General features: G+C 41.3%; 1 protein-coding gene across 2 annotated transcripts in view; it reads left to right on the forward strand.

Moving 5' to 3' along the window:
* Positions 1-27,718, forward strand: part of RCAN2 (regulator of calcineurin 2) — a 265,414-nt gene that overhangs the window by 211,756 nt on the left and 25,940 nt on the right. The window lies entirely within an intron of this gene.

Raw genomic sequence — 27,718 nt, forward strand, 5'->3', positions numbered from 1 at the left:
AGTGTTAAGGCATGGGCTCTTCTAGTTCTGTCATGTAGCAGCTATTCGACCTTGACCAAGACTTTTGATCCCTCGGTGACAGAATTTCTTCATCAGTGAGGATGATGGACAATGACCGCTAATATCTACTGAGATCTTATCATGTGCCAGGCACTATTCTCATCACTTTACAGGAACTATTTCATTAAGAAATCCTTTTTTGAGCAGATGTTATTGACCGGATACATTTTATATGCTATCTTGTTGAATTCTCCCAACAACTCTATGAAGGAGCTATTATGATTCCCATTTTGCAGACGAGAAGACTGAGAACTACAAAGGCTGAGTTCCTTGAGCAAGGCTCTCCTACAGAAATTGGCAGAGCAAAACATTGAACCCAGTACAGTCTGATAACTAAGCCACTGTTTATAACCACGTATACATTATACTGGCCCTGATCCAGCTAGTCTTAGAAGACAAGTGGAATTTAGACAAGTGGAGATGGGTGTGAAGAGTAGTTTGATCAAAGTCCTAGAGGCAAGTCTAGAGCAGTGGTTCTCAACAGGGGGCAAGTCCCACCTCCCCAGGGGACATTTGACAATGTCTGGAGATAATTTTTCTTGTCACAATTAGGGGATGCTACTTGCATTTATTGGATCAAAGCCAGGACTGGCACTAAACATCCTACAATGCACAAGACAGCCCCACACAATAAAAAATTATCTGGCTGCAAATGTGCCCAGATGAGAGTGCCAAGGTTGAGAAAGCTCTTGCTCTAGAACAAGACCATTCTGCTTGTGCATCTCCAAAGGAGATGATTGGGCACTCTATTGGTGTTGTCTGATGATATAAAGTACCCACATATGTTTATTAGGTAATATAGAATTCCAGCTATCAAGTGGTAGGGCACAGTGAGAACCAACAAATCTCCTTGTCAGCAAGCAAGACTTTGGCATTTATTAATCAAGTTTAATGCAAGATGGGTTGAATGGAAAGATCTTCCAATGATGTGAGTTCTCATATTTGCCAAGAAGACTTAACACCTGTTCAAAGGTGGGGGGCAGGGGAGGGAGGGAATCCCTGGCTGCACATTAAAATCACCTGGAAAGCTTTTTAAATACTGTGTTTCAGTTTCAATCCAAGAGATTCTGGTTAATATGGTCTGGTGTGGTCCAGATTGAGAGTCACTGGCTATATTGGACCAATGTGGACAGTTGCTGAATAGAAGATGAACCAGCAGCTTTAGGGATGAGATGACCATTAAAAAATAAGCATCCAGTACAGGACACTTTAAAACACTTGCAACAGCCTTCCAGAGATGTATGACCTGAGCCTAATCATGAGGAAACAGCAGACAAACCCAAACTGAGGGATATTCTAGAAAATATCTGGTTTGAACACTTCAAAAATGTCAATTTCAAAAGCTGAGGAATGTTCTAGAACAAAGAAGACTAAAGAGACATGATAACTGAGTTCAACACATGATGTGGGATTTTCTCTTACTATAAAGGACATTAATGGAACAGTTGGCAAAAATGAAAATGGTTGGTAGATTATTGTATTGATGTTAATTTCCTGATTTTGATAACTACGGTGGTTATGTAAGCAAATGTTCTGGTTTTAGTAGACATACATAAAACTTTTAAAAACAAAGGGCATCTTATCTGCAACATTTTTCCAAATGATTCAGAAGAAAAGTGTGTGTGTGTGTATGTGTGTGTGTGTGTGATGTAGGATGGGAGGGATTAAAGGATAAAACAAATGGGATAAAATGTTAACAGTTGAGGAATCTGGAGGAAGAGTATATGAGGGTACTTTGTACTATTCTATTCTTGCAATTTTTCTATAAATCTTGAAATTATACCAAAATAAAAAGTTAAAACACTCCAAAGACTGTAAGGAGGGTCCTGTCTCTGGAGTCCTTGAGAACTAAGATACATGTCTACCTTTCACGATGGGTGACTTAAATGACATGTTTTGTGCAAAGAAAAGGGAATAGATGGAAATGCACAATGGGAAGCCTGAAGGTTGTGAAGTAACTTTTTTTTTTTTTTTTTTTTACAGTCAGGGAAATTCGTTGTGACTTCTAAGACCCCCAACCCCAAGTGAGTCTTCTGATAGGGCTAAGTCACTTCTAGGGAGATGCTCTTTCATTGAGCACCTAATGTGAATCAAGGTTATCTAAGTCAGCCCTTGTGATGTCCTCATTACCTAAGTGCTATAGCTTCCTTTAGCATCTTGTCTCAGAGAATATGTTCCTCCTCGTTTTAAATTCCTTATTCATGACATGGGAAAGGGGGATGGGAGGAGTATATCAGGCCCCATCTATGCCTCCCTCTGGCATAAATAAAACATAGGTGGAAAAAAAAGAGTACAGGGATTGTTCCTTCCCAACGGACAATAAAATAGGAAATAAAATTAAAATCTACTTTCTAGTAAAAAAGAGAAAAAGTGAAGTAAATGAGCATTTCTGGACACAAAGGTCATTATCTATTTGGGGAAAGTGATTTTGTTAACTGTTCTTTGTGATCCGTAGGTAGGGTGACCACACATCTGCATTTGCCCAGTACAGCCCCAGTAGGTACCAGTCCTCCCAGCAGAATTATCAATGCCTCCTTTCACACTCACAGATGTCCCAGGTGGGATATTACCTTCTACAGTCATCCCCCTGAGGAAATAGCCATTTCTCCTCCTGCGGGAGAATATTGTACACCAACACCAAGGTTGGTATTTTACTCAGATCACTGGGCTTCATAAGAGAAAAATTAACCAGATCTAGGTAAATCACCATGTGGAAATCTGAGCCCATTTGCGGTAAGAACAGTGATGGATATACAAAGAGAAAGGAAACATGTTCTACAAATGAAACAATCGGAGACTTGAGAACAGAAAGTCTATTCAACAGGACAGTTTTCCTGATCTGTTTTCCCCAACCACCATATTCTAAATTATTTTTTGGCAGAATAAAGCTGTGTTTCCTCCTGACCTTCCAGGCTGACCCTCACATTCTCAGCCACCATTCCACAAAAGGGCCCAACAGTACTGATGATATCTGCCCAAGAACTTAAAGAAACTCACATCGAGTTTCAGAGGAAGCCCATCCAGGTATTTGCTGGAGGCTGCTACTCCCTGCCTCTGAATCTTTCAACCAGCTTCCGGCCCAGCCTCACTCACAAAATGATGCCCACACTCACAGCTCTGTTCAACTCATCTGGGAAGCCAAGGCTCCATCAAGATGAAATAAATTGTAGCTGATGCATAGCCAAGGGACGACTTAACACAGTCCAGAGAGTTTTCAATGCAATTTCAACTCCCATGCTTGAGCATTGCAAAAGTGTGACTGCAGTTTAAATTATTTATGAGAGTATGGGATGGCTCCTTTCAAACACAAACAGCCTTTTATGTTTAAAGTGTTCCCCAAAGCAGCATTTTGAGGGAAAGACTGTGGGTAGCTCATAAGATCTGAGACAAGGACAGTTTGATTGTGACAAGATTGGAATTTAAACACCTTCTTCCTGTTTTAGCTGAGGCAGACCTCAGGTCTCATGGATGCCTCTTATGATGGAGGAACTAAAATCCTGGAGCTGCAGAACCCCTCGCTAATGCCACACCTCACAAACTCCTGGATACAGTTGTTCCTAGTGGTTTATCTCTCCTCAAATATTGTGTTGTGGCAAAATATGCCCTATGATGGGCACTGCTGACTTCCATAGCTGAAGGCAAACCTTATAAGCTCTGTCCTAACCCTTTAGGAAATCTTTTAATGGTATATTAAGACATCCAATAGAATTCTCCACATCAAACCTTGACCCCATATTTCTTCCTCTGGAACACTTTTCATTTGGAAAAAGAAACCAGTTCACTGAAATGCTGATGAACTCATAGTGGATATTCCTCCATTTTTGTTCCAGTTGTAGGTCATATCCCATGTTTTAGGAAACTTTCTAATCTGATTTTACCATTTTTATGTGCCATTTGTATGGATTGCACATGAGAAGCTAACCAGCTTCTAAGAGTAAAGGGTGGGGAAGAGCCTGTGTTTCAGTAGCCATGTAGCAAAATGGGGTCTTAGTTCTGTGGTCATTCCATAGCGCTTTGTCATCACTGGCCTTGACATCCAAATAGCTTTTCTCTTTCAAGAATTACAAAATAAATGATGTTTATACCAACCTAACAAAAAAGCACTCATTACTTTTAGTGGCTTATAAGAGTGATTATGTGTGCCATCTGATGGCTTAGATGAGGTCTGTGTTTGGGAGAAGATGGGGGCCAAGTCCAGTCTTGGCAAAATGGCTGACTGTATTTCATTGTGACTGCAATCTCATAGGGAGCTCTCGAGGGGCACAGAAAGTATAGACTTTATGGGCCATTGACTTGGGAATATGAAAGCAATAAGGTCCTTTATTTTTGTTAGCCAAAATAAATAGTATCTGCTGTGAAACTCTAGCCTGCTGATTGTAAAAATCACTCTGGCTTTTCGCATAATTGCTACAGGGTTTTCTCAGTCACTTTAGACCACATCCAAACCAATGTGGAATATAAAACACTTATGCATGGTCACAGTGTTGAGCTATGGTTCTTGAGGGTGAGGGTGGCCTTGTTTAAATGTAGCCAATCAAAATCCACTACCGTAACCTCAGGCTGCTGCTCCCTAGTCATCTGCATCCATCTGTCCCAGCATGAAGTGCCCATGTTTCCATCAGCAACCCTCTTAAAAGACTGGAAAGTTACTCTCTATTCTTTTTTTTTTTTTAAGTTTTTATTTAAATTCCAGTTAATTAACATACAGTGTAATTTTAGTTTCAGGTGTACAATACGGTGACTCAACACTTCCATACATGACCCAGTGCTCATCACAAGTGCCCTCCTTAATCCCCATCACCTATTTCCCCCATCTTCCTACCCACCTCCCCTCTGGTAACCATCCGTTTCTTCTCCATAATTAAGAGTCTGTCTCTTGGTTTACCTCTCTCTCTCTCTCTTTATTTTTCTCTATACTCATTTATTTTAGGTTACTCTCTATTCTTGTTCTGATTGTGTCTCCTGGGTCTCCTGGCCTCCCTGCCTACATTGTCAATCCTCTTGAAAGAACTCAAAAAGTGTTTAGAGCTCTTCTAACACTTTTGACACTCAAGAACTATGGGAAATCCACTGGGGCTGCCCTGGATGCTCTCCACCAGGACATGCCCCACAACCATGTCCACTCTTCTGTTCCTGTACAAGATTGTATGTGTGTGGGTGTGCTGGGGATTGTTCTAGGGCCTTACTGCTCTCCTGGACACCCTTCTCCTCCGAGTAAGTAAGACACAGTGCTTTCTGTTCTTAGATCTCCAAACTCATTTGGGGATTGCAGAATTCTACCTGCCCCTTTGAGGTTTTGGCTAAGATTGGGGCAGGATATAGGGCACCTACTGAGACCTATGCCAACACATAACTGTATTTCTCTCTTCTCCAGCTCTCTCTCTCTCTAGTCTGGAGAATTTTGTCTTCTTTGATGGAAACATCTGACTCTGCAGATATTCTAAATATTTTATATTGGCAGCTGGAACACATCTTTTGAACTCTAAAGCTAAGAATCTGACCCCCTTGTTTTCTACTTTCACAGTTGAGGGAGTAGATGATCCACATTTAGCTACCTGAATAGAGTAATGGGATTCGAAGAGTTAATACATCCCTCAACAAATACAACCAAACTTCCAAAAACAGAAGTTCAGCAAACACTTCGCTTGTGTTATCAAAGGTTTGCAGGTTGAACCCCTTCTTGTCTGAACTAAGTTCTGTGTTAATCTCTGGATCACAAACAGGAAAGCAGTTAAACTGCTACTAGGAAGTGGATGGTAAAACAATCACAGTCCACATTTTGCTGGCCGCGTGATCCACAGGAAACCTCCATGCTGCATCCCATTCAGCCAAAATTCTTGTCATCCTCTTTATCAGCATTTCATGCATCCAGCCTTTCACAGAGCTGACTAAAGGCCAGCTTTGTCCTAAGACCCAAATACAATGGTTAGGCTTGTTCACAAAAAAAACACACAAATCATGAGTTTCCCCCTTTGGCCACATTCTTTCAGCTTTCTAAAGAGGAGATGATCATGATTTGGGCAACAGCCACAAATTCCATTTAGAGAAAACACCCATGCCATAGATGGGACACAGTCACAGCTAAGTCTACATCCATATCCTTTCTGCACTGTGTAAGAAGGAAATACATTCATGTTTGCAGATATGTAGGGTACCATTTACATCTGTTTACATATACCATCCAGGCATTTTTAAAATCCTGCACAAGTAGATTTTTTTAAGCAATCAAAGAAAGATGGTAATAATTTTCAGTTATTCTAACTAGAAGGAAGACATTGACTTCAGCAAAGGAAAATCACTCAAGCTCCTTAAGTCTTATTTGATCTGAAAAATGGTAATAGTAATAATGCTTCCCCTGGGGCACCTGGGTGGCTCAGTTGGTTGAGCGTCCAACTCTTGATTTCAGCTTGGGTCGTGATCTCAGGGTCCAGGGTCATGGGACCGAGCCCCACATCGGGCTCCATGCTCAGTGTGAAGTCTGATTGAGATTCTCTCCCTCACCCTCTACCCCTTCCCCTGCTCATGTGTACTTGCTCTCTCTCTCTCTCCTCTCTCTCTCTAAAATGAAAAAATAAATCTTTAAAAAATAATGTTTCCACTACATACCTCAGAGAGTTGTGAACATTAAGATATAATCTATATCAAAGATAGATTACATAGGTAAAAGCAATATATAAAGCCTAAAGTACAATAAAAACACCTGCTGTTCATGTTTTTATCATCATTAGTGGTAGGATATAACACGTTTTCATGGATGCAACAGAGAAAGAGAAATTCTGAAGTTCATGCCTTCATCTTCAATGAAAAGAGAAACAAATTTTTGAAAGTCTATTGGCCCAAATGCTTCACTGGCCAAAAGGACAGCATAATGTTGATACCATCAGGAAGGGCACTAAGAAAAATGGTGTCAGCATGAACCACCCATGTCCAATATTTGGAACACTAGCTCCTAAAATAAATAACAGCACAGCTCTGGTTATCATTCCTTGAGATAAACATAGCCAAGGCCTACAAGGGCATAAAAGCAGGACAGGTAAAATATTCTAGAACATTTGAAAACATTAGGTACCCTTAAACTCAAACAAAAAATGCAACATGAAAGATGCTTACCCAGGAGGCCTACATCGGGTGAACACAGCCCTTACTCATAACTTGTTAGTGTAGCAAAACCATTAGAAACTTACAAAAGCCAAACTCAGGACAAAAAAAGAAAAAAAAAAGAATCTATACTTTTACAGAAATACCTACTAAATCTGGAACAAACATGGAACTAATTCTTTTAGGGGTGATGCAGGCTGAAAATATTATTTTAATTCAAAAAGTCTTGTTTCACCCTTAATAACATTTATGTTTTTTCTAATTATAGAAACATGACATATCTATAGAAAAAATGAAAAAAAAACCAAAAAAGATAAAGAATATTAATTTAGTTCCACAACAGAAAAACATTTTGATGTTTTTTCCAATTATTTTCCAACTATTTTCCTTTTTGTGTAATTTATTTTGTAATATTTAATATAAATAAAAATGTTTACTTAACATATATGTAAGTTGTGAAGCATAATAAAATAAATCCCTATAAACCTACCAGCTAACTTAGGCACAAATCATTGTTCCTTATCTCAAGAGGCTAATACTATAGTTTCATCAGAGGTAAGACTATAAATTGGTGCAGCCACTGTGGAATCCAGTATGGAGGCTCCTCAAAAAATTAAAAATAGGAATGCCATATGATCTGCCAGTTCCACTTCTAGGCATATATCCAAAGAAAATGAAATAACCCTTGAAGAGATATCTGCATCTCCGTATCCACTGCAGCATTATTTACAGCAGCCAAGACAAAGAAACAACCCAAGTGTCCATCAACGGATGAGTGGAGAAAGAAAATGTGGTATTCATACACAACGGAACATTACTCAGTCATAAAAAAAAAAAAAAAAAGGAAATCCTGCCATTTGTGACAACATGGATGGACCTTGAGGGCATTGTGCTAAGTAAAATAACTCAGACAAAGAAAGAAAAATACCGTAGATATCACTTATGTATGGAATCTAAAAAAAACAAAAACTAAAAAACCAAAAACCAACTCATAGAAGCAAAGAACAAGTTGGTGGTAGCCAGGGGCAGGAACAGGCTGTGGAGTGGGGAGGCAGGTACAGACCTCTAGTTGTAAGACGAGTAAGTTCTGGGGATATAATGTACAACATGGTGACTGTAGTTAACGATACTGTATTATATATTTGAAAGTTGCCAAAAGAATAGATTCTCAGTACAAAAATAAAAATGGTAACTATAAAAACTATAAAATAAAAATGGTGAGGTGATAGATGTGTTAACTAACCCTAAGGTGATAATCACTTTGAAATCTATAAATATATCAAATCATTATGTTGGACATCTTAAACTCACACAATGACATATGTCAACTGTATCTCAATAAAGCTAGGGAAAAAAAGAACCTCATTAAAAAAAATAATCAGAAAAGGCCGGGATAGTTTTACCAGGCTGTGGGTGAGGGGACAAGTGGAAGTCGAGAGAGACCTTCTAAAGGGTATTCTGCATTTAACTTCATTCTGAATGTTTAGATGATTGTAAGGAGGATAATATTTTGCTACATCTATCTTTTTAGCAATACCGGCTATTTTGGATAACAATGGGCAGCATGTTGTGAGCACTTGAAAAAGTCCTGCTGTATTGAAAACATTGGTGTTAAAACCCCAGCTGCTTCTGGCAAGGTCTTTAACTTCTTTACAATAGTTTCTTCTGTAAAAAGGGATGATCTCGGTTACAGTTTTAATGATATGAAGCTTATACCTAAAGAGTGTTAAAGGTTGGCGTTAAATGACCCAATCACCATAGTGTAGAGCCAGGTCCCCTATTTTGCTGTCCCTTGAGGCGGTGTGTGTGACACTCACCCTGTTTTTCAGAGACACAGGATGTTTACCACCTGTCACCTTTGTGGGAGGTGGGCGTCTACTCAAAGATGTTTTCCCACATAACAGAAAATATTAAAAAGAAGAAGATAGGAGATACAAAAAATGGTAGAAATAACCACTAGTAAGAACACACTGGTGCTTGGGGCGCCTGGGTGGCTCAGTCGGTTAAGCGGCTGCCTTCGGCTCAGGTCATGATCCCAGGGTCCTGGGATCGAGCCCCGCATCGGGCTCCCTGCTCGGCGGGAAGCCTGCTTCTCCCTCTCCCACTCCCCCTACTTGTGTTCCCTCTCTCCTGTCTCTCTCTCTGTCAGATAAATAAATAAAATCTTTAAAAAAAAAAAAAAAATTAAAAAAAAAAAAGAACACACTGGTGCTTGTCAGAGGGGAAGGGAGTGGGGGATGGGCAAAATAGATGAAGGGGATCAAGAGGTACAAGCAGCCAGTTATAAAATAAGTATGTCACGGAGATGAAAAGAACAGCATCGGGAATACAGTCAATAATATTGTAAGAACTTTGGTGACAGATGGTGACTCCACTTCCGTGATGAGCATCGCATAATGTATATAAATGTCAAATCACTATGTTGTACGCCTGAAAACTAATATAATATTGTATGTCAACTATACTTTCATAAGCCAGTTAGAATGTCTACTTGACAGCATTGTTACAGAATTAAATGAAATAACAGAGGAGAAAATGTCCAGCATAGTGGTTTGATATCACAGCTGAACTGGTTTGACTTACAGCTGAACTGTAAGTTCCCTGCCTTTGAATTGGAGAATAAATGAATTTTTTAAAAAGGAAAAAGATACCCTTTTTTAAAAGTTGATGATTCGTGTTATTTCCTTAAAGAGAGTTTTGAAGGTATTCCTTGGTTTATCTGGTTTATTTTAGGCCCCATGGACTCAGGGTTTGTTAGATTGAGCCACGTGAAATGGCCAATATTCGATGGTTTTTAAACTCCATAAAATGCAATTCCATGTGGTTCAACCTAATGTGATTCGGCAAGAAGTCCCTAGTGCACTTCGGGCTCAAAATAGCAAGCTTAGAAAGTGTTTAACTACCCCCTCATTCTTCCATGAGAGACTATGGACTCTGAGAAACAAACTGAGGGTTCTAGAGGGGACAGGGGTGGGGAGATGGGTTAGCCTGGTGATGGGTATTAAAGAGGGCACGTTCTGCATGGAGCTCTGGGTGTTATACGCAAACAATGAATCATGGAACACTACATCAAAAACTAGTGATGTAATGTATGGTGATTAATGTAACAATAATAAAAAAAAAAAGGAAGTGTTTAACTGCTCTCTCTACTAAAACGTCTCTGAGATGGTAGGAACGAACTTAACAAGAAGCAGCAGCAAGCCGTGGCACTGGAAATTGGAGCGAGTGCCATGTGAGCAGATCAGAAGTCTCGGAAGACAGCAGGCAGGTGGGAGTCCCTGGGCAGGAGCAGGCTGCCCCCGCGATGGCCCCTGTTCTCTCAGACCCCAGAGGAGCACCCAGCTCTCTGAGCATCGCTCTGGCCAACCAGGCGGAGCGGCCCGGGTTCCACAGGGCAGCCACCGCGGGGCCTCTCTACATTCACGCTCGCAGCCTCAGCATTTGCTCCCAGGCTGAACCCTGTGGGTAAACAATCATGAAATAAAGTGGGGAGTCAGCCTTTGAGGTTTCTTGAAGAGTGTTGGGGATGCAGGAGAAAGAGCAGAGCCTGAGGGAATCTGAGTCAAATCACTTTCAGAATGACACTGAGGCAGAGCTGCGGGCTCGGCCCCCATCCCAGAGTCAGGCCACCCTGGTTGGCTAGCCCTGGGTTCCTGTACTCAGCGGACTCCTCCCAGTGTCTGCATTCGGCAGCTTGTCAGTACATCCCCCCGCGCACCCTCAGAGTCCTCCAGGTCCTCCCAGCACGCAGGGAGGCGTGAGGCACGCATGCCCCAGTCTCGGAAGCATTGGCAATGGAAGGTTCTCAGCTGAAGAGAACAGCCCTCAGCCCAGGACGGGGGAGGGGCACCTCACCATGGCCATTGCCCTTCTGGAGGGAAAGTTTTCATCCAGTGACTGGCCTAAGGGATATAAGGCGCTGAACCAGAGACACCACAGGATGTGCTAAGGTCTTTGTGGGGACCATCAGTCTAATGCGATGGCAGAATATGTACGTATATGTCAGTGCGGTGACTCAGAATGTCCACTCACTGTCACCTTTGTGGGGGAGGCCATGTCCTCAAAGCTGTTTTCCCATGTAACAGAAAATATTAATTCAAGAAAGAGAAAGATAGGAGATACATAAAATGGTAGACATAACCATGAGATGAAAAGGAATCTTGTCATGACTGATGTACAACAGGCCTAAAATTGAACCAGTGGGGTGCGGGCCTCAGCATTGCTGGGGTTCTGTGGTGAGACACTTCAAGAATCCACTGATATAAAACAAATTGCATAATTAGGACCCTGGACGTAAAATTTCGTAGTGTTACTAATGGAATAAAAGCTTATCTCTCTTCTCTCAAATAAAAATAGAAAGGCATTTAGAAATTCTAGGAAGGAAAAATGAGACAGATGTGATTCCGTGATGAAACAAGCGAAAATGCGTGCCCTTGATGAAGTGAAACAAATAATGTTTTCCGAAACGACAAATCCAAACCCAGACATGTCAAGAAATTTAAAAGGGAGGACAATGAGGAGTGTCACAAATAGTTCCGGTCAGTTTACTTAATGCTACTATGTGTCCCACTTGTGGTTACTTCCCCATGCTGCTATTTCTTTCCTACTAGTGCTTTTGGTTCTATTTGCTTTTTGCTGTAATTTTTTTTTTAAGTAGACTCAGGTTCTTTTTTTAATTAAAAAATAGAGGTTTTAAATTTTGACTGAGACATCAGCATTATCTTCTGATTTTCATGAGACGGGGGACTTAGGTGTTATACCTGGAACAAACCCATTTTTCTTAAGACCTTTTCTTTAAAAGTTCAGAAGACTCCTTTGGGACACTACTATTCTTGTGTTGAAGAAACCTTTTTCTGAAAGCCAGCAATTTCTTATCTTTCTTTAAATCTTTTTTTCTGATAAATTTAAGTAAAATTGATCAATGACCTCATATTATTGTCGTGTGCCTTTAACCTTTAACAAATCACTTCTCCTCTTTTGGCCTTGGCTTTTCGAGAGGGAAAATTGGGATGAAATTTGTATTTGAGACTTTCTTGAAAAAAAATTATCACAGACCTGTTTTTGTTAGGGAATATATGATTTCCAGCACTACACTGCTGAATATCTTTGGATTATTCAAAGCCTTGCATCGTTCACAAGGTCAAAACATATCAGAGGAGATTTTTTATTTTTAAAATTGCTGTAATGTCTTCTTGATTTTAAAAATCGTGTCTGTACATTCAAGACCCAAATTCAAGTGCAGTTTTGCCTCTGACTAGTGATGAGGCCTTGGGCGTGTTACCTCCTGCTCTGCTCTTTCGGTTTTCAAGTAAAGCGGTTGGAATAGGTCACCTCTACTGTCCCTTCTAAGAATAGAGATGAAAGTGATGTTGCAGAGAAAACTTGATCACTGGGAACCTTTGGGAAAAGTCATTAAAACTGAGTGAGCATTAAGGAGGGCACATGATGTGATGAGCACTGGGTGTTACACACAACTGATGAATTATTGAACACTACATCTGAAATGAATGATGCACTATATGTTGGCTAAATGAATTTAAATTAAAAGAAACTGAGTGAGATAAGGAGGTCTGATGCTTACATTCATGTTGAAAAGCTAAGGTTGGTATCGTTCTTATGTAAATACTGCTTGGTCTCAAATGTACCTTGATTAAGCGACACGCAACAGAAATAAATTATTCTGGAGATTTTCAAGGCAGATTGCAGTTCATGTTATTGATCAGCTGAGGCCAGAGCTTGTACTATTTGGAAATCTTTTCAGGTTCTCCTCTTCACTTGTTCATGGGAACCTCCCACACAGTGCCCCACCTACCCGATGGGCTCCTTCTTTGTAGTGGGAAAAGAACCAGTGAAAACAAAGAACTTGCAAAGAACAAGATAATAATCAAAGTAAAAACAATGTAGTGATGGTACGAGCAAAGCAATCAATGGGTGTCATCGCTCACCATAACTCTACAAATGTATTGATAAATGCAAAAAATTGAAAACCGCTCATCTCCAAGGGCAGCACTAATAATTTCCAATAGCACAGTTCCATAGATCAGTGTGTTCTCTGAGTTGGGAAGCTCGTATGCCTCAAATTGTCCAACCCATGTCTTCCAGTCTGATGCTACTCAAACGTAAATGGGATGCTGATCATCCGGGGATCTTGTGGAAATGCAGATTCTGAATCAGTGGCTCTCAGGGGTTTATGGGACTGAGATATTGCTTACTTAACAAGCCCCCTGGGGCTGCCGCTGCTGGTCTGTGGTCTACAGGTCGTACTCACAGGATGACATACAGCACTTAGAACCCTGCCTGCACTTAGTGAGGTCTGTTAAGTGTTGGTGATGAAGGCGATAATTTCCGTAACCCTTAAAAATTTATTCTGTCACTGTCTGATTCGATTACAAATAAGTAGCCCTTAGTAGAAGGAAAGTCTCTAATATGTGCATGCCTTGCTGCTATGAACAGCAGAGCAGGCTGGCACGTCCAGACAGGATGCACCCATCAGCAAGACTGTCACGTCTTCCTAGGGCTCTGGGGACCACAGTTTTGGAATTACTGGTTCAGAGGCTCAGCCAGCTGATGACCACATGCCCAGCATGCCCTGAACAGCCCTGATGTTGCAGTATAATCAATGGCACTCCCCCTTCAAAGTGTCCTGGCTCCGGCAAGACATGGTATAGTGATTCTCATTCTAGTGGACACTGACGACAGATTACTGGCTTCATCCAGTTTGCATGCTTCTCCCCAAACTTTCTGTCACAGGGAGAGAAGGGAATGTTTAGGCAAATCATTCTTCTTGGCTGACAATGGTTTCGGCCCTAAATCAGGCTTATGTCCGACAGTCCTGAACTTCGTGTGTAAAACACACACACACACACACACACACACGAATGTGGGTATTGTGGGGAAAAAATATACTTTCATTACTATGATACTATCTGCAGCTACTTCTAGTCTGAAATGCCGATGTGAAGCTCCTATCCTTTCGACAGGAGAAGCTTCTTTTCAGGCTCCAACCATTTCTCCTAGGAAGACACCAGAATTCTTCACCCTGCTGCTGCTCCATGAGATGTGCATGAGCAAGGTTAACTGAAGACATAAGATGCATCCATCTCATTGGGTGAGATGCAACAGAAGGGATAAAGTCAACCTAGCTTCTCTCTGTCCTCAGTGGGATAGCCTAGAGGTTAAGACTAGAACTCCAGCTACTGAACTATCTGGGATGAAGTGTGCATTCTCTCCCTGACTGGCTGGCCACATAAGGGAAATGTTGAGGCTCTCAACCCATTTCTTCCTCTGCCTCATGAGCTTTATTGTCAGATTGAAATGTATTGTCACACGTAAGGGGCTTAGAGAGGGGTTAGCTGTTTCATAAATGTCCAGGTGAAAATCTAATCGCTGTGCAAAAGTGCAATCCCAAATCATGCTCATTGTGAGCTACAGTTGCAGAGTTGGTGTTGTTTTTAGTAGGTCCCTTTCAGCCAGATGTTGACTGTCATGTTTCAGTCTGGAAAGCTTTCATTCAGGTAGCTTGTCTCCCAAATTTGTAACAGATTGAAACAATCATTTCAGTCTCAAATCTCAAGGAATTTGAACATGAGGGATTTAATTTTATATAAAGCTTTGTCATTAACAAGTATTCTTTTTATGTCATTACATAAAGAACAGAGAGAATAGAAGCTAAATAAACAAGAAAAAGCATAAATGAGAGGAGGAAAAAGAACAGTGAAGAGGACCATTAGGAGCATAGCAAACTACATTTTCTTTCTAGATTTAAAGATTGAGTCATAAAAAGTTGCTCATATCTGCATCTCAAAAGAATGCAAATGCCACTTCAATTTCATGGGAAAAATAAGTTAAGGCTGCCTTTGAAAAGCTTACTTTGATCCTAAGCCAAATGGTCAAATGAATGGATTAAATTTTAAATTGCCTATCTTCAGAAAGATGCGATATGGAACATATTTAGGATTTAGCCCTTTAATTTAACATTAAACACACTAAAAATGTCCTCATCAATTATTGACTGCCTGTTATTAAAACAGAGGCTTCACTTCAATCTGGGGAAGACAGAATACTATTTGTTTTTAGAAGTACATTTCCTACCTCTTTCAATTACAACACAGTGTGGCATTCAGGAAAGGGGTCATTTCCAAAATTGGTCTCTGAGCTGGTGAGCACTTTGTCCCATGTGCATCAGCCAGCCCACAACCCGTAGTTTAGAATTCAAATAAAATGTAGTCAGTGGAGCATATCGCCAAGAAAATAAATGGCGTAAGAAACGTGTTAAGAGCTGACTCTTAAAATAATAGAATCTCAAATCTCCTTTTTGTCGCATTTTCTGCAATTCTGTAAGTATTTAATAACAGTTATGAGTGTGCCACAAGGCCAGGCCTAAGGAAATATGGCTTAGGATCAACTATTCTTTTTGTCCTCTTTTTTCTCAGTCCCCCGATATGCCTTGCCTTAGAGCTGACATCAGATTCCTAGGAATATATAAATGCTTTGATCATGACTGCTGTCCTGCCTGGAACAAAAAGCTTCTTCAAAAGTCCCCCACCACCACTCATTTCCACACATCAGTATTCCATCCATCTGTCATATACCATTTCTTCCCTGAAGTCTTTCTTGACCATGCACATGCGCGCACACACATACACACTTTGATGACTCATTATTCTGAAAGGAGATTCAGAGTGTGTGAAATAATCAAAGGAAGTGGAGGCTAACCCCAAAGGGAGAGAGGGTATGTCAAGGGAAGGGGTCATTGAAGACTTCAGGGAAGAAGTGTGGACAATTTGATGTTGGCTTCCCTATTATAGTACGGAGGATCTTCATCCATGTGTTTAGTACACATTTATTGATTTTATTGAAGGGTGACTTTGAAGAAAAGAGGAGATTCACCAAAAAGCATGGGGGAGGAGGGAGGTCTGTTCTCTCCACATTGCCTTGTTCATTTCATTACCAAGGGAGTCCTTCCCATAGTGCAGGGGTCCTGCATGGTACACAGTTGGCACTCAGTAATGCATGCATGTGAAAGGACACAAGGGTAAAAATGACACCATTTCTGCCCTTGAAGTTTCTAGTTAGGGAGGAAGCAGTTACCGTCACTAACTAGATCACTGTGTTGTTAGGGGCACAACAGAAGAATGTCTTAGCCTCCACGGGATTCAGGAGGGATTTCTCAGATACGACACCTAAGCTAGAGCCCGAGAAACCATCAGAAGTTACCCGATGGGGGTAATGTACAGCACAATGACAGTAGTTAACAACGCTGTGTATTGTATATTTGAAAGTTGCTAAGGGAGTAGATCTTAAAAATTCTCCTCGCAAGGAAAGAACTTGGTAACTGGTTGAGGAGATCTATTTTAACTAAATGTATTGTGGTGATCTTTCATTTCCCAGTCTATACATATATCACATCGTTATGTTGGACACCTTCAAGTTGTGCCAGGTTAAATGGGCCAAGTATATTTCAATAAAACTGGACAAAAGAATATGAGGGTAAGAGTTCCCCAAAGGAATAAGGGTGTCACTGGCAGAAGAAGAAGCAAGTGAGAGAAGGCCTGGAGATACAGAATCGACTGCCTTGGGAGGCTGTGAGTGGAAGTTTGGCTGGCATACAGGAGATGGGTTAGGAAAGGGGTAGAACATGAGCTTAGTGGGGTGAGTGATGGCCGTTTTATAAAGGGCCTTCAGTGCTAAGCCAAGCCATATTCTAAAAGCCGTGTGAAGCGATTGAAGGATTTTATAGAGGAACTGTATAATCAGAACGTTGTCTTTTAGAAAGACCTCTCTTGTGGCACACTTTCGGAGTTGATTCCAGAACCGAGTCTAGAGAGACCTAGTGCCATAATAGGGAGAGCTGTGGCAAGCCGAGACTTGGTGGAAGGGCGAAGGGTTGGAAGGACACAGGGCTTGTTGAGTGGTAGGATGTGGGAGGGGTGTAGGCGGATGTGAGGAGGAGGGAGAGGGAAAAGACCAGGTGACCCACAGCTTCCAGGCTTGAGCAGCTGGGTAGGTGGAGGCCATTCATGAAGAGAAAGGGGTAGCAGATTTAGAGGCCCCAGCAGAGAATTCAGCTTTGGAGCTATTAAGTTTACGGCACCTATTGGATATCTCTAAGGAAATGTTCAGGGAACAGTTGAAGATGGGGAATAGAGTTCTGGAGATGGGCTTGTCTAAATGATAGTTGAAGTGTGTTAGAGGGGCGAAAGGAGCCAGGTGCGAGGGGCCTAATGAATCTCTTATGTATCCGAACTTCAAACACTTCTGGTAGTGGTGCCTTGGTCATGTGCTTACTATCTCTCCAAGGCCCGGCCCTTGCTGATGGTACGGGATCTCCAAAGGGAACAGTTGACACCAATTACCCTTTTGATACTTCCTTAGAATTATTGACTTTACCATGCTGTTTTTGTAGAGAAAACGTTTAAAGCTTAGCAGCCAAGAAAGAAATTGTGATGGTTAATTTGGACTCAGTGACTTAAGTAGATAATAACATCAGTAAAATCGTACTAGTATAATTAGTCCTAATTTTATATGAACTATTACTCTGAGCATTCCTATAATTGCTCCTTACAGTCTGTAAGGATTAGATACAGGTAGTAAGTATAGATCTTGATCTGGATATAGGGAGATTTGTGCATCTAGGGCTACCAGGCCAAATATAGACATGTAAATGAAACATGGTTTTTCTTCCAATCTGGTATTCATAACAGTAACAGCTTACAAACACTTGTGTGTAGTACCTTCCTAAGTGATTAAAATAGACTAATTCATTTGATGTTCAGGAAAACCCTATAACATAGAGACTGTTATTATTCTATTCCCATTTTACAGATATGGAAACTGAGGTGTCAAATAGATCAGTCAATTGCTCAAGGTTGCACAAATCCTGGGTTCAGGATTTTAACTAGGGAGTGTGGCTCTAGAGTGTGTGCTAGTAACATGTCTTTATGCTTTATCTAATAGATGAAACAATATCTAAATGAATTTAAAATGCAATTCCTGGTCTTACAAGCTATAAAGGACGCTGTGCATTTCATCAATTACACATGGGCAATTAGAGCTTGTATCTAGTCAGGACTGGGGACAGCCATAGGCACTCTTGCAGATTAATGATCAAAGAAGAGGAGTTGATGGCCCAGAGAAGGATAAAGCTGTCATTCACCCTCAGGAAATGCCCTGAACCAAGGCAGCCATTTTTTTCTTTTTTTCTTTTTTTTTTTTTGATACTGTGCACTGTAATGGGGCAGCTATAAAAGGGTCATTAGATCTTTCCTTTGTATTTAAAAGCATGCAGATATGTCCAATTTGCGGCATGTAACAGAGATCTGTGCTCATAATTACTCTCTCAGAGGTCTGGAGTTTGCCTAGTTTACCCCCTCCCCACCCTTAATACATGTGGGGCTGCCCCTTTCTGCTCTTCCCTAGGTATTCAGAGACCCCTTGGGATGCTTACAAGCATCCTGCAGCAGGCAGGGAGCACGTAGGCATCCACAGATGGTATCTTGCTTGGTGCAGACAGGATCCATACCCCCCTGGGCACTCTTGGTAGGGGCAGGGTGACCCACCAGAACCAGCCCTGGATTCAGGTGCTACAAGGGTCTCACTCGCCCAAAGGGTGGGCATTTGCTGCACAGAGTTAGACCCAGCCAAGGTCCTAGGCATGCAGACAGTGCCTCTGGGAGGTTTCTATCTGAGTCATCATCAAGCACTCGTCATCCTTTATTGAACAGTTGCTGGGACAGGTTCCAAGCACCCCGCTTACTGACTCCTCCTCCGGCCTCCATCTTGGGTATTTACAAAATGGGTTCTGTTGTGTGTGGCAGGGACAGCCTCAGCCATGTCTATGATCCACGTACTGAAACTCTCCAGATTCGAGTTTCTTGGCTTTCATTCTGATGATTCAAACATCGAGGGAAAGGGTCCTCATCAGCTGAGAGTGATACCAGCAGCATAGTTGTTTTAGCCGTCTTGTACACCTGGACTCCAGACTCCTTTGTGATGGCACAGTATCCTTGTCATTCTCTTAGGCATATTTCCTGGAAATTGAGTGAAGTTTCAGCTTTAAGGTCCTCTTTGCATGAGCCTATACCCAGGCCCTAGCAGGGCCCTCACAATGTGTTTCACAGGGTCATATATTTTCTTGTAAAATTTATAAAACCTATCTCCTATGAATTTTTTGTCCTCATTAAAAAATATTCCATTTTGGTACCTCCTTTGTATTATTTTGCCCAAAGAGGGTGTCCCACATTATCAAAGCTTTAAGCTCCACAGAGCTGAAGTTGACCCCCATTCAAGGATCATTCCAATTTGTAGCCACTGTGCATTTTCTTGGCTTAGAGGAGTTTGGGGGCGTTTGTCTTTCCAGTTCTAAATGTGTGGATGGCAGCACAGTGAAATCAGGGAAATGGAGACTTCCTTCACTAGAATGGAGTGAACGTGAGCTCTCGCATGGAAATGTTACCCAGCCACCGTGGGCTTTAAGGGTGGGAACGAAAGGACAGACTGGGACACAGACCATGAAAAGCGTTCTGCTCAGAGAAGCAGGTGATGAGGTTTTAGGGCAAAGTGGGTCCTTTTAGAGTTTGGAGCTGAGTTTTAGATCTTTGTCTCTCACAAAGACTCCACTGAGAAAGGAGAAAGACTTTTGTGCCTTTACCAGCTAATTCTCTTCTCCCAAAGCAGTCACATGACACAAGGTCTGTCCACTTCTTTTATCAGTGAAGAAGGGGTGAGAGCCTCCTTTTCATCGTGATTTTCTATTTAGGTAACATCAGGACCACAAAAGAAACAAAGCATGATTTCATACCAATCTGCCTGGCCTGAGAAATCCTGACAGGTTAAAAATCCAGATGTACAAATCCCCCTCTGCACTCCTACTATCCCTTTCACTGAAGCGGTCTGCATTATGGCAGATTAACAACAGCAGTCCTTCTGACAGGAGGCCCTCCCGAGCGGCCTGCAAAATCCAGTATGATCCCTAAACATGAGATTTGCCCAGGACTTGTCAGTGGAACCCATTGAGAGGTGATAAACTGATATGAATTGTCTCATTCCTCAGCAAGTTCTGGGAGGTATTATCTGCCCGATGAGAACCCTGTGATTTTGAGAGAAGCTGAATTTCTTATTAAGATAATTTATACCCAAAGGGGTAGGAAGTGAGAAAATTGAAGCATACATAAAGGCATACAGCACCGTTTGGAGTGCGGATGAAGGCAGCATCGGGCTTCCCTAGCAGTGGGAGCTTCAAGGATAGCATTTTTCCTTCAGATTGACAAAGCTGGCTTTCTTACTCTCATTTTTCAGACTGCTCACTTGTCTGCATGTTCTCAGTGACACATCATCTAAACGACTTGAGCTTACTGGTTCTGGTTTTGCTAACCTGGTAGTCGAGTGACTTTGTGGAGGTCATTAACTTCCAGATGATTCATGTGTTATTCAAAGACAATAACAATCTCAACTCTCCCTCAGACGGTCTGTCCAGAAAAGTGAGCATTCAGTGACATAACAAAATTGTTTATGTGCAGCCAGTCTGGTTTGGAGTTAAATGGAAGGTAATATTTTAGTATTCTAATATTCTTTCTACAAAATACCCTGGGGTTTTGTATCAGCCAATCGAGTAGAATACATTGAGCACTTCCTAAGTCTTCCTAAGTTTACAAAACAATGGTCGCTTCCATTTTTTAAAAAGATTTTATTTATTCACTTGTCGGAGAGGGAGAGAGAGAGAGAGAGCACAAGCAGGGGAGAGGCAGAGGGAGAAGCAGTCTCCCAGCTGAGCAAGGATCCCGATGCAGGACTCGATCCCAGGACCCTGGAATCATGACCTGAGCCGAAGGCAGACACTTAACCAAATGAGCCACCCAGGCATCCCAGTCGCTTCCATTTTGTTTGGAAACTATAATGGTTCACCTGCGTAATTTCTGAGGACAGTGTTCTTCACATCACTGGAGCTTCTTGGTGAAGACTCTGGACAGATCCACCTGCCTGGTTTTAAGGCCAGGCTCATGTTTACCCTCAGGACGCTGAGAGGATTGTATCTCTGGTGAGGAATGCCGTATCGTGTTAGCTTTGAGAGAGATTAGAAGCAAAATGTTGGCCCACCCATGGCCCATGTTGAAGACCCCATGAGAAGCTTTTCTGATTTTCAGGAAGGCATCCTGTCAGAAGGGCTGTTATTGTAAATCTTTCATAATGTAGACTCCTCGTGTGAAAAGAGTCACTAGACCTTCTTGGCTCCAATTTATGTTTCTACCCTTGTCTTCCTCTTTTATTTCTATACTCAGTTTCTATTTTATTTTGTTCTTATATGTCTTCATAAGCCATGTTTGAATCTTTTTAAAAACGTGGGGCACGGGGTGCCTGGGTGGCTCAGCCAGTTAAGCATCTGCCTTCGGCTCAGGTCATGATCCCAGGGTCCTGGATCAAGTCCCAAGTCTGGCTCCCTGCTCAGCGAGGAGTCGGCTTCTCTCTCTGCCTTCCGCTTGCCCTGCTTGTGCTCATGCTCTATCTCTCTGTCAAAAAAATAATAATAATAATAATACACAAATAAACAAATAATAATAACAGAGATGAAGTTAAGAAGATTAAAGGAAAACTGCAGGGAGCTTCTCCAAGTAAAGCAATGCACACTTTCATTTGTAGCAGACCATTCATTTGGGTCTCCACAATTTCCAGACTGCTCAAGAAAAGCAAATACATTCAAAGTGAGGGAATTTAAAATCCCAAAGTGTTCATGTCTGAGACTAAGTTACCCCCCTTTCTTGTTCCACTCCCCCCCCCACATATATGTTGTATATACACACCTGTCTTGCACAAGCCACTCTGGAATAAGCCAATATCCACTTACCACTCACCTGGAAAAAAATGGCAGAACTGCATCGGCTGGCTCTATGAAAACCATCTGATTCCGAGTTTGGTTTCGTCCCTTAGTGCTGCATAACTGCCTGCTTTAGTGTCCTAGGGCTGCTCTCACAAACTACCACAAACTGAGAGCCTAAAGTCACAGCAATTTATTACCTCACAGTTCTGGAGGCTAGAACACCAAAATCAAGGTGTCAGCGGGCTGTGCTCCCTCTGAAACCAGTAGAGGACTCTTTCCTCATTTCTTCTTAGCTAGTGGTAGTTGCAATCTGCCGGCAATCTTTGGCCTTCCTTGACTTATAGAAGCATCACTTCAATCCTCTGTCTTCACATGACACTTTCCTTATGTCTCTCTGTCTTCCCGTGGCTGTCTTCTTATGAGGACAACAGGCATCTTGGATTAGGGGCTCCACTCCAGTATGACCCCCTCTTAACAAGCTACATCTTTAGTGACGCTGTTTCCTGATGAGGTCATATTCTGAGGTACTGGGGACTTCAGCATAGCCTTGGGTGGGGGTGCATAATTCAACCCATTACACTGTTCTTTGACTCATCCACATTTACTCTCCTTACCTCTAGCTCCTCAAGCCCTCAGTCTCCCTTTACCTTCCACTTCCCTGAGATGAGAAAGCCATTCAGTTTTACTTGTTCCATTTCCAAACTCCTCCATCCTGACCTATCAGCTCCTCTCTCACAGGAAGAAATGCCTACAAGTCTTTCTAAAGCCTCCTCTTCTTGTCCCCACCATCCACTACTCCCTCTCTCTCCTGTCTCCTCTCTTTCCTTCATCATAGTTTCATTTCGTCAACGAGTGTCTCTCCACACTACTAAAAATCTTGTGATCTGACTTCCCGTGTATTTATCACCCCAGCTCCCTCTTTCTTGTTGCCAAGCTATCTTTCTCCACCTTACCCCCTCCACTCACCCCTCAATCCATAATAATCCATATTTCACCTCCACATCTGTTCAAATAGCTCTCAGGTGGATCGCCAGTGGTCTCCCACTGGCCAAGACCATCTTCATCCTCTTCATCATCCCTGCAGCATTCAGTGATGATCACCACTCTTTCTCGAGTGATAGCTCTTCTTTGATTTCCATTATGTTATATTCTTAAGATTCTCACTAGACCTGTTGTCTTCAACCCAAGCCAACTAAATCCTTACTTTCTCGGAGATGTTATGGTACCACAGTTCTCCAAGGATGGTCTACAGACTCCTACAAGTTCCCAAGATCATTCTCCATGAGGTCAAAACCATTTCCATAATAAGACTAAGACACTCTCTTCCTCTTCAGCTGTGTTGACATTTCCATCCATGGTGCAAAAGCACTGGTGGTTAAAACTGCCGGTACTTGGGTACAAGTCAATGCAGGCGCAGCAAACTATACCAGTATTACTTGTATTCCTCACAGCCACACACTCACAATTAAAAAAAAAAAAAAAAAGGAAAAAGAAAGTAAGAAAGAAAAATACCAATTTTACTTAATGGCCCTGAGGAAGCCATAAAATTTATTAATTTTATTAACTCTGTATCCTTGAGCATATACCTTTTTAATAATCTGAATAACAAAATGGGAAGAATGCAGAAAGTATACTTCTGCAGCATCCCAAAATACAACATTTGACTTGAGGAAACATTGGAGGCTGTTCTAAGCTGAACTAGACATTTAGTTTTCTCACGGAACACCATTTTTACTTGAAAGAACAACTAACAAACAAACTGTAGTTATGCAGACTTAGGTATTTGGCAGACATTGTCCCAAAAATGAATGAATGGGTGTGTCACTCCAAGGAAAGTAACTGGCAGTGTTTGTCGCCAATGATTAGGAAAGAGGGGTGCCTGGGTGGCTCAGTTGGTTAAGTGTCTGCCTTCAGCTCAGGTCATGATCCCAGGGTCCTAGGATCAAGTCCCGCATTGGGCTCCTTGCTCAGTGAGGAGCCTGCTTCTCCCTCTGCCTGCCACTCCCCCTGCTTTTGCTCTCTCTCTCTCTGACAAATAAATAAAATCTTTAAAAAAAAAAAAAAAAAAGGAAAGAACTTTCAAGCTAAAAGTAGAATTTTGGAAAACCTATATTAACAACATGAATCTGACAGCTTTCCAATTTCTAAGGACTTTTTAATATAGGTGATAATATTAATGAATGTGATTTTTTTATACTGTGTAATGAAACATGTCAACATTTGGAAAAGCTGCATAACTCAAGGAATCACAATTTTTCAAGTGACCAACGTACGCCATTTCAGAATTGTGCATGGGTGAAAAAAACCATTAAAGGTGCAAAATAGATAAATAGATCTTAATATAATCCAATAAAAATGTTACTTGAGTATAGCTTCAGATGTAACATTGTAATATACTTTAAGAAACTGCCACTTGTCGAGTTTTGATGAAGTATCAAGAAAGGCTATTCACAAGGAATTTCAAAGAAATATTTGAAAGGCTATTAAGCTACTCCTCCCTTTTCCAACCCTATATTTGGGTGAGGCCAGCTTTGAGTCACACCCTTCAGACAAAACAGCATAGTGTAACGGATTGAACATAGGAACAGATGGGAGATTTCAGGTCTCTTCTATTAAATCGGAAATTAAAGAGATTTGCCGATCTCACTAAAGATGCCGATCTCACTAAATTCTCTCTTGTTTTGGAAAACAGTTATTTTTCATAAAAATATTATTTTAACATAGAATGGGCTTATTATTGTTACTTTATATATATTTATAAATGTGTATTTTTAAAAGCTTCTAGTACAATAAACACTGGTAGATGAAACCCACATAAACAAAAGTTCTTTAGGATTCTTCATAATTTTTAAGTGTGTAGCGAGGTCTGGAGACCAGAATTTGAGATCACTGCTATGGAACTTTATTCAGACCAACGGTTACAAAGAGAACTTACTGTTGAGGAAATGAGGAATTTATTGGGTTTGTGGGTACCAGACTAGAGGAAACAGGCAGCCAGAAGACAACGAAGTATCACTGTGTGTCTGGGCGAAACCTGAACATCGGAAGCGTAGATTTGCTGTACGGGCAGCCGAGAGACCTCTGTTCAGGACGCTGTGTGGCCTAAGGGTAGGTCGCTCTGCTGCACCGGCCTCTAACCAATTTTGTCTCGTGTTCTGTTGCCTCTGCCAATGAAATGTTTATCATGTCACTAATGGAAGAAAATAGAGTCGGCCGATGAATCCCCAATTCTTGGCCAGCTGTCACCTCCTGTCACTGCAAATTCCCAAAGACTTGTGCAGAGAGGACAAACCAAGAAAATGTTAGTCGATGGCGATGATGATGATCACTGTAGAGTTTGTGAAAACCCTGGCCCCTGAGCTCTGGGCTGCCCCCCAGGTTTGGTGAAAGACCTCTTTTGATTATCAGCCTAAGCCCCAAACAAGGGATATCAAAGAGGTTCTTGTCACTTGCCAACTCTAGCTTGAGGCAGTAGCTGCCTGGGGCCCTCTTTTGAGGATCAGTGGAGAAAACAATTGCATTCAGTTATTGACATCTGCCAAAGCCTCCCAAGGAGTGGGCACTGAGGCCATTCATTGTCAGCCCTCCCCTAAGCCCAAAGCCAGGACTCTGTGAATTTTTTTTCCCTTATCCAAGCTCTTGAGGCCAAAGAGCTCTGAACGACTGAGATGTGAGGCATAAAGAAGAAATATAAAATGCAAACAAGGGATTAGAGTCAAAGGAAAAGAACACCTCCCCTCCAAGGCTGGTCTCCAGGCCCACACTCAGGCCCTGGGGAGAGGGTGGGGAAGTGAAACTGGCAGTGGGAAAATATAGAGCTACAAAGACCCAAGAATATTGTCCTAAGAAATACGAATATTTCTCTATAGAAATAAGAGCTTTTAATCCCTTCATTCCCTTCATTCCTGAAAATTCCCCAAATTAATGAAATCATCAACCGTGATATGACCAGCTGAGAGTACTGTCATTGTGAGGAACCAGAAAGCATTGTATATACCAGGACTGCTATTCAGGAAAACACAACACTGTTGGGAAATAATTCCTTAATGAGCCCTCTTAGAGTGGTGGTGGAGGCCCCAGCCCCAGGGGTTGGCTGATCCCAAGGCTTGAGAAATGAAGGAAAAACTGCCTAAGGAATAGAAAAGAAAAGATTCTTGTTTTGTTCTTGAGAGGGAAAGGGGAGTAAGAATAAGAAAAGGGGAGAAAGAACCCCTCAAATCTCCAGGAATGTCATGAAACTTAAAAAAAAACAAAAACAAAAAACTTGCTCTGAATGTATCATTTGTGGTTCTGGACTGGATAGATAGGATATAAAGAGAAAGAAACAGGAGTCAAAAACGGGAAGAACAAAAGGCATGCCCTGGGGAATCTCAAAAATGGGCCAAGCATTTGGAAGGGTCACAGGCCGTGGTCTTTAGGGTCTAAGACATGTTCATCTGGGTGCCCAACAGACAAGGAGGCCTTCTCTAACATCTGGGTGGTTCTTCCTCTGCAATTCCAGAGGTCAGTGATGTTCCAGCCCCCCATCACTTTGCTGATTCTGCTAGATGTGGTCACATACGAGCCTTGGGTCAGTTTATTGCTCCCCATCTCTGACTCCTGCTACAGCACTTCTCTCTTTGTCTCAGTCTAGCAGTGTTAATTCTTTATAGAGTGGAAAGCATCTCCATATTCAGGGTCACAAGGACTTTGGCCTCGTGGAAGCTCTGCCACTAACTGCCCATGTGACCATGGTGGGTCCTTGTCTCTTCAGACTTCAGGATCCTGATCTGTAAAATGACAGAGGTGAGGAAGGAAAAGGTTAATATCGCTTAGGTTCCTTGCGAATCAAAATTCAGTGAATCTTGCCGCTCCTTGGTACATCTTCGTTCCTACTTATACTCACACTTGTGATACACCTTTCATTGTAGAAATAAAAGAATGGGGGTTTGTTGGTTTGTTTGTTTAAATAGAAGTTATTTACTTGGTAGCAATTTTCTCCACTGAGAACATAGAGTAATTTAATTTAACACGCACTGGTTTTGTTACTTAGAACGAGAACTTTTTTAAAGCTAAAAGGAACCAGACAGATGGTGTTTATATGTATATAAATACATATTTTTTATATTTACATATAAATTTATACTTTTTTAAAAAATATGAATATATTTTATATATTTATATTTATATGTTTTATGTATATGTGTGTGTATATATATGTGTGTGTATGTGTATATATATATATATAATTTATATAAAAACATATATATATAACATTTTATATATAAAAACATATATTTATATGTTTTATGTATATGTGTGTGTATGTGTATATATATATATATAAAATTCTCTGATTCTCCTTTTATGCCTTTCCCCAGCCTTTTGGGCATTCTCTTATTTGTGTCCGTGTCTGCCTCTCCCAATAGATTGTTAGACCATTGAGAGTCAGAACATAATGATACTCATCTCTGTATCCTCCTAAAGCCTAGAGACCATGCCTTATGTAAAATGAGCATTTAATAGAGATTTGTTTGGTTGAATTGAAATTGTACCAAATCAAAATTTTTAAATGATTGCTTTGTACTGTAATAGGTTTGGTTATGCTGTTGGAATAACGTAATCTCCAGATCTCAGTGGTTTAATGCAATAGAGATTTGTTTGTTGTTTTTTGGTTTGGGGGTTTTTTTTGTTGGGTTTTTTTTTTTTTTTTGCCAAGACAAAGTCAACTATAGGATGGATGAAAGATATTTCTGCCCCACAGAGGCC

This window comes from Phoca vitulina, unplaced genomic scaffold (genome assembly GCF_004348235.1).
Source record: "Phoca vitulina isolate PV1807 unplaced genomic scaffold, GSC_HSeal_1.0 scaffold11, whole genome shotgun sequence".
NCBI classification, from domain to species: Eukaryota; Metazoa; Chordata; class Mammalia; order Carnivora; family Phocidae; genus Phoca; species Phoca vitulina.